Source organism: Staurois parvus, unplaced genomic scaffold (genome assembly GCF_062004578.1).
Source record: "Staurois parvus isolate SC_StPar_1 unplaced genomic scaffold, SC_StPar_1.0 ptg000387l, whole genome shotgun sequence".
Taxonomy (NCBI): Eukaryota; Metazoa; Chordata; class Amphibia; order Anura; family Ranidae; genus Staurois; species Staurois parvus.
The window spans coordinates 4833522-4839891 of NW_028318183.1; positions in this window are offsets into that span (position 1 = coordinate 4833522).

Consider the following 6370-nt stretch of genomic DNA (forward strand, 5'->3'; position numbering starts at 1 on the left):
TTCAGGGTCACCCCGAGGAACAGTGTATTGTCATTGAAATGCATAAAACACATTATACTCTCATATCTATGTCTGGCCATGGCAGCAGAGAACACGGCATATGATGAATTGGGTCTGCAGACCAATACAACCGCAATGCATTTTTTTTAGTAATGTCCATGTTGATGGTTAGGCCCATAAAAAATTTAAATTCGGAAACCGTAATGAGTTTCCATGCGAATGATCTGGCAAGGGTTGAATTTGGGTTGGTGGCGATAAACTATTGTGCATATAAATTGCTTTGATCCACAATCAATGCATACAGATCTTCTGTGAAAAACAGCTCCAAAAATCAAGGGGAGTAGTTAAATTTGCCATTTCCACCTGAATTCCTGGTTGGGCAGTGAATGGGGGAAGTACAGGTGCTGCAGAATTTGTGAGCTGCCAATCTCCTCCTCCTCCTCCTTTTCTTCCTCTTCTTCTTCTTCTCCTCGAGTGACAGTGACCTACTGGCACTGCACTTGCTGGGGGAGAAGGGGGGGGGGGGGAATAAGCGAAAGGGCTAAACGGAGATGCTGGCAGGTGCCAGGACTGATCCGGGTAATGCTGCATTTTTGGGGATGCTATACTAATGTGAATGCTGGTATAGTGCTGATCTGATCAAACATATTGATCCGTTCAGACACTATACTAGCAATGAAGGTTTATTGTGTATGAGCATCTTGCTGGCAATCAAGGGGTTAAATATGATTACTGGTGTACTGACGGGCAATCTGACGCTAGCTGGGAGGGGCATGAAAACCATGGGAGCGCAAATTGCGTATATATATATATATGGCATTTTGCGCACCTGTGCCGCAATGTAGCAGTATTTCTGCGATAGGGAGGTCAGGAAGCAGTTTGTGTTATGGCGCTGTCAATTTAACTGACAACTGTGCAGTCATGCAACGCTGCACCAAAATTAAATTGACATAATTTTTTCCCCATGAATTGGGCTTTCATTTGGTGGTATTTGATCGCCTGTGCGTTTTTTTTTTTTTTTGCTATAAAACCCCCCCCCGACAATTTTGAGAAAAATATTTTGGACTTTTTGCTATAAAACATGTCCAGTAAAAATCAAATTTCATCATAAATTTTGGCCAAACTATTCTGCGACATTTCTTTGCTAGAAAAAAATCCCAATACATGTAAATTAATTGGTTTACGTGAAAGTTATAGCGTTTACAAATGGCAGTATAGATACTGGATTTTTTTTTTTGTATACTAATAGCAGCGATCAGTGACTTATGGCGGAGATCAGCGACTTATGGCGGGACTGCGGTAGACATTCTGACACTGGGGGGGACTGACTTGGGGTCACCGACATCCCCAGTGACACCAATACAGTGATCAGTGCAAAAAAAAACACTGACCCTGTACTAATGGCACTCGGGAGGAAAGGGCTACAATTGTTAGGCAATCAAAGGGTTAACTGTGTGAGGGGAGTGTTTTACTAGTGGGCAGGGGCGTGTACTTCACTGGTGCAAGCTGTCCCAGAAAGCTAATCTCTGCTCTCTGGGACAGTGTGCTGGGAACTGACAGGGAGCAGAGCTGCATTGAAAACAATGCAGCTGTGCTCTGTGTCACTGTTTGCCGGCAATCGCCAGGAGCCAGCAGGTAATCACCAGCCAGGACCCGGTGATTAACTCCAGTGGCCGTGATCGGTGCTGCGAGCAGGGCGTTCGCGCGCGCTCCCTAGCATGTAAACAAGGATCACATTTATATACGTGATCCTGCCTACAGGGGCCGCTTTGCCGCAGTATATATACTGTGGGCAGTCCCCTAGTGGTTAACTAAACCGACAAGTCAGATTTTATGAAAGCCCTGCTGTCTGGACTATCTTTTTCCCAGGGAAGGCGATTTCCACCCCCCCACAACATGTATAGGGATAGCCATAGACAGGGGCGGACTGACAACTCATGGGGCCCGCGGGCAATAGGGGATCATGGGGCCCCTGTGTCCTTGCCCACACTCAAAAAAAGCCTATAAAAAGGTACCAGGGACATTTCATGGGGCCCCCTGCTGACCCCGGGCCCTCGGGCAGTGCTCGAATGGTCAGTCCACCCCTGGCCATAGATGCTGATAACAGCTGACATTTCCATATGTACCCATGTATAGGGATGACCATAGACATTGATGACAGCTGACATTCCCAGATGTACACATGTATGGGGATGGCCATAGACATTTCTGGCTTTTGTCTTGTAAACACCAAGCTGCAGGTTTTTCCCCTTATTACAGGCTGGGCTGATGACCTCAGTGCCTACCAACAAGATGGCGGCACTGCATTTTTGCTGTGCATCCAGCAAGCCATTGTAAGCAGAGAATGTATTTTAATTAGGGGTGGGGCATTTATTTAAAATGGGGGTGGTGGGAGCCAGGCTGCCATTAGAAATCAATGGGCCCTGTACAGCCTACCTGACAGGGCCCCCTCACCTTACAAATATAACCATATAGATGTAGCACAAATCATACAATAAACAATCAAATAATAAAGTCTATATTATTCCGTGAAGAAACAGTCACCACCAATGTGTTGTAAATACTTTCCACTTTGTACTTCCAGTATTGTCCTTGTTGTAGATGCAGCCACCCAGTGCAGTTTAAAAACTATCACCTCGTGGTGTTGACCCTAATATGATATCAAGGTCACAACAAGCATTTGTTGTCCCTTCCCCGGCAGTATCGTCTCTGCTCTACCAAAGCACTCTCCTCCTCTGGCAGCGCCTCACTCTCAGGCAGAAGTTACATGTAAAACAGAACAACATTTTTAACCGCTTGCCTGTCAGGTAGGGATGCCTAGCCGAACACAGGTCTCTGTCCTGCCAGCAAGGACACACTGCTGTGTATTTCTCTGAACAGCAGAGAAATACACTGCAGCATGTCTTCCTAGTAAAACACACAGCACATCATGTAAAACAAAGCACACTGTTAACCCTTTGATCACCCCAGATGTTAACCTTCCTGCCCAGTGTCATTAGTACAGGATCAGTGCTTTTTATTAGCACTGATCACTGTATTGGTGTCATTGGGATGTCAGGGGCAGTTAGCTCCCACTCAGTGTCAGAATGCCCACCGCAGTCCCGCTATAAGTTGCTGATTGCAGCCATTACTAGTGTAAAAAAAAAATGCAAATGAAAATTCCAGTGTATATATATCGCCATTTGTAGATGCCATAACTTTATGTAAACCAGTTAATTTACACATATTGGGATTTTTTTTTTTATCAAGGACATGTAGCAGAATACATTTTTGCCTAATGAAGACCTTTTTAAATTTTTCTACTGGATATGTTCTATAGCAAAAAGTCAAAAATGTATTTTTTTTTCAAAATTGTCAGTCTTTTTTTTTGTTTATAGCCCAAAAATAAAGACCGCACAGGTGATCAAATACCACCAAAAGAGCTCTATTTGTGGGGAAAAAAATTACTTAAATTTCGTTATGTCCAGCGTTGCATGACCGCGCACTTGTCAGTTAAAGGAACGCAGCACTATTGGAAAAATGGCCTGGTCAGGAAGGGGGGCAAATCCACTTGAGGGCAAGGACACATACAAAAAAAGCGTGAGTGCCCATGCAAATACAGGACAGTTAGCAAGTATGCATATGTGCAGCGCAAAGGGGGCGGGCTTTAACACCCACACATTGCAAATATTCATCCATGCGCAGAAGAGCTTTCTATGCAGATAGCAGTGACCAGCTCTTGGTCTCTACCAATGATTGGGAAACGCTCCTGTGATTGGCTGGTCCCTCCTGTCCCGTCTCCCCCACCCCCCTTATCCTTGGGGGGGGGTAAAGACCCTGTTAAAGGGCAGGAAGGGGATAAGCATAAGTAATATATAGAAATTGAAGAAACAGTATGAATATCTATAAAACATAACATGGGAAAAATATACATAAATACTCCTACTACAGAAGTCATTTGGTTTCCCACCTTGCCAATGCAAACATATCAGCTGCTGTCAGGCCGGTGTATGCCTGCCCCCCATAGAGGGTCTGATATCAGGGCTGATAAATGATGCACTTTCTGGGTAAAACTGCAAGTTAACAAACCACTACTTCATGCTGCAACTTTATGACCTGTCTACTCATTGCACTATGAAAGTGCATCACACCTCTGAAAATACTTGTTGCCAGCTTCCTGAGTCACTGAATTTTAGTGGGTCTACATAATTGCCAGGCAACCAGCATTTTTAAACAAAAGCCAACAGTTGTCCCGGTCATGTCAGGTTTATTGTTCCTGGCACTGGAATTTTGAACTTTCTTCTCTAATTTGATGTTGTATGAACAAATATATGAAATTTAGGTGCTAATTCTCATTCTTTTTTTTTATTGCAGATGAAGGCGGCATTTACCGCAGACACAGCTCACATGACAGGCCTGCCCCAGTGAGCGAGATCGAGTATTACATCCACATTGCGACTCCACCAGAATGTAATGTTTACGTTGTGACTCCACCAGAGTCCACTGCCTTGGAAAGAATGGCACTGAGAGGCCTTTGGTAGATTACCTTAATTTATGTTAATAGACAATGGGATATTTTGGGGAAGTCCCCTTTTTTGAACAAGCATCATGTATGAAGGATATATATTATAATATTTTAGGGAGCCCCTGTACCTCTCAAGCCTATCCCATTGTGATATGTTTTTTCCATTTTTGGATATTAGGGGGTAAGCCCCCTCCCCCTTTTTTACATCTTCTGCTGAGCCTTGGGAACAAGGCCTTTTCTGCCGGTAAGAAAACCTGATCTTTGTTACAATAACACCTGTTTAAGGTAATACTCAGTTAACCAGTATTACCATTACTGGTATTGCCTGATGTAAGGCAAGATCTGTGGTTCATATACCTTGGGTTTGAGTCTCAGAATATACTTTTTTCTCTTTCTTTATTGGTTGGTTTAGACCTGTGGGGCGTTGGACTGTTGGTCATTATTGTGCCCCCATATCTGGCCCCCTGGATGGCCCTTTGCCTTGGAGCGTTAGAGGAGGTCTGCCCTCTATGATTTGGAGGTCTACCGCTCCATGGTGCACATTAATACTATATGTAAGTCTTAGGATGTTTTTGTATGATTCTTTTCATATTTACATGATGTAATTTGGTATATTCAACATATGTATTTCTTTTTTAGATTTTACTACTATGCCCCTGAAGTGATTGTTGTCGCAAAACATGTTGGGCCATTCTTCCAGCGGTCTAATGTCTCTCACCCCCATAGGACCTTCCTGGTGGTTATGTTATGTCTTATCACTGGTTTTGTTCCATATGGTGGGCTGTGGGACATTGTGTGCAGGGACATTGTACAATGACTTTTTAACTTGAAAGATGTTTTTTCATGACTTATTGTCAAAATAAAGTACAAGTGATTTTACTAACTGTGTTTATGGTTTCTGTGCCTCTAAAGTCCATGTGCACATCCTCCCCTTGCATTTTTTTTTTTCCTTTTTGTCTGGTTAACTAGGACGTGGCACTAATGTATCATATTTGGGAGTGACCCGACACCTGAGTACACTCCAATCTCCCCCCTAAGTAATATAGGGTGGTATCACCCAGCCATTTAATCTACCATTTCAGGTGTATTTACATGTCATCAAAGATTATCATTCGTTTAATTTTTTGTGGAAATAGACTTTATAGGCACAGCATGGTCTGGGTTTATGAATGTGATACATACAGCATGTAATGGTACTAGCAGGGATGAGGACAGTTTGAATAGATACTTTATCAAACTTAAACGATTATTGAAGAATTCTAATTTACATTGGCATATTGAATTTTTCAATTTGTATATTAGTGAAAATATTAATCCTGTGGGTCATAGGGTGCATCTGTATCCAACGGTTAAGAATGTGTCCCAGGGATTCAAGTTCTCACTAAATGTAGCATTGAATTTATTACTTTACTGGTTTCATACTACAAAACTGAAATGACCACCGTAGATCAGGAACTTATGTCACTTCATTCACATGAAGCAATTAAAAATAATTCTCTCTATGATTCCAAATGGCAGGAACTTAAGGAGTACCTAGCTAAAATTAATAAGGATATCATTACCAAAAAAGACAATCTATAAAGACCAAGCAGCTTTTGGGGAGGGCTTTGCCTATAGAGGTACCCCTAGGAATAAGACTGACTGGGTGATCCTCAGAATGATGAGACGGAATCAGACTCTTTCATTTCAGTTACAATCACTTAGATCATCTGCTTCGGTACTATTATCTAACCCTTATAGCGGACCGCGTAAATGTCACCATATGGGGGGAAATCTCACTCACCAATCTAATTCTATTAAATGCCCCAACCTATTCCCAAACTGTCTGAGATGGGCACTTTCCCTTCCTATGCACTCACTGGAATC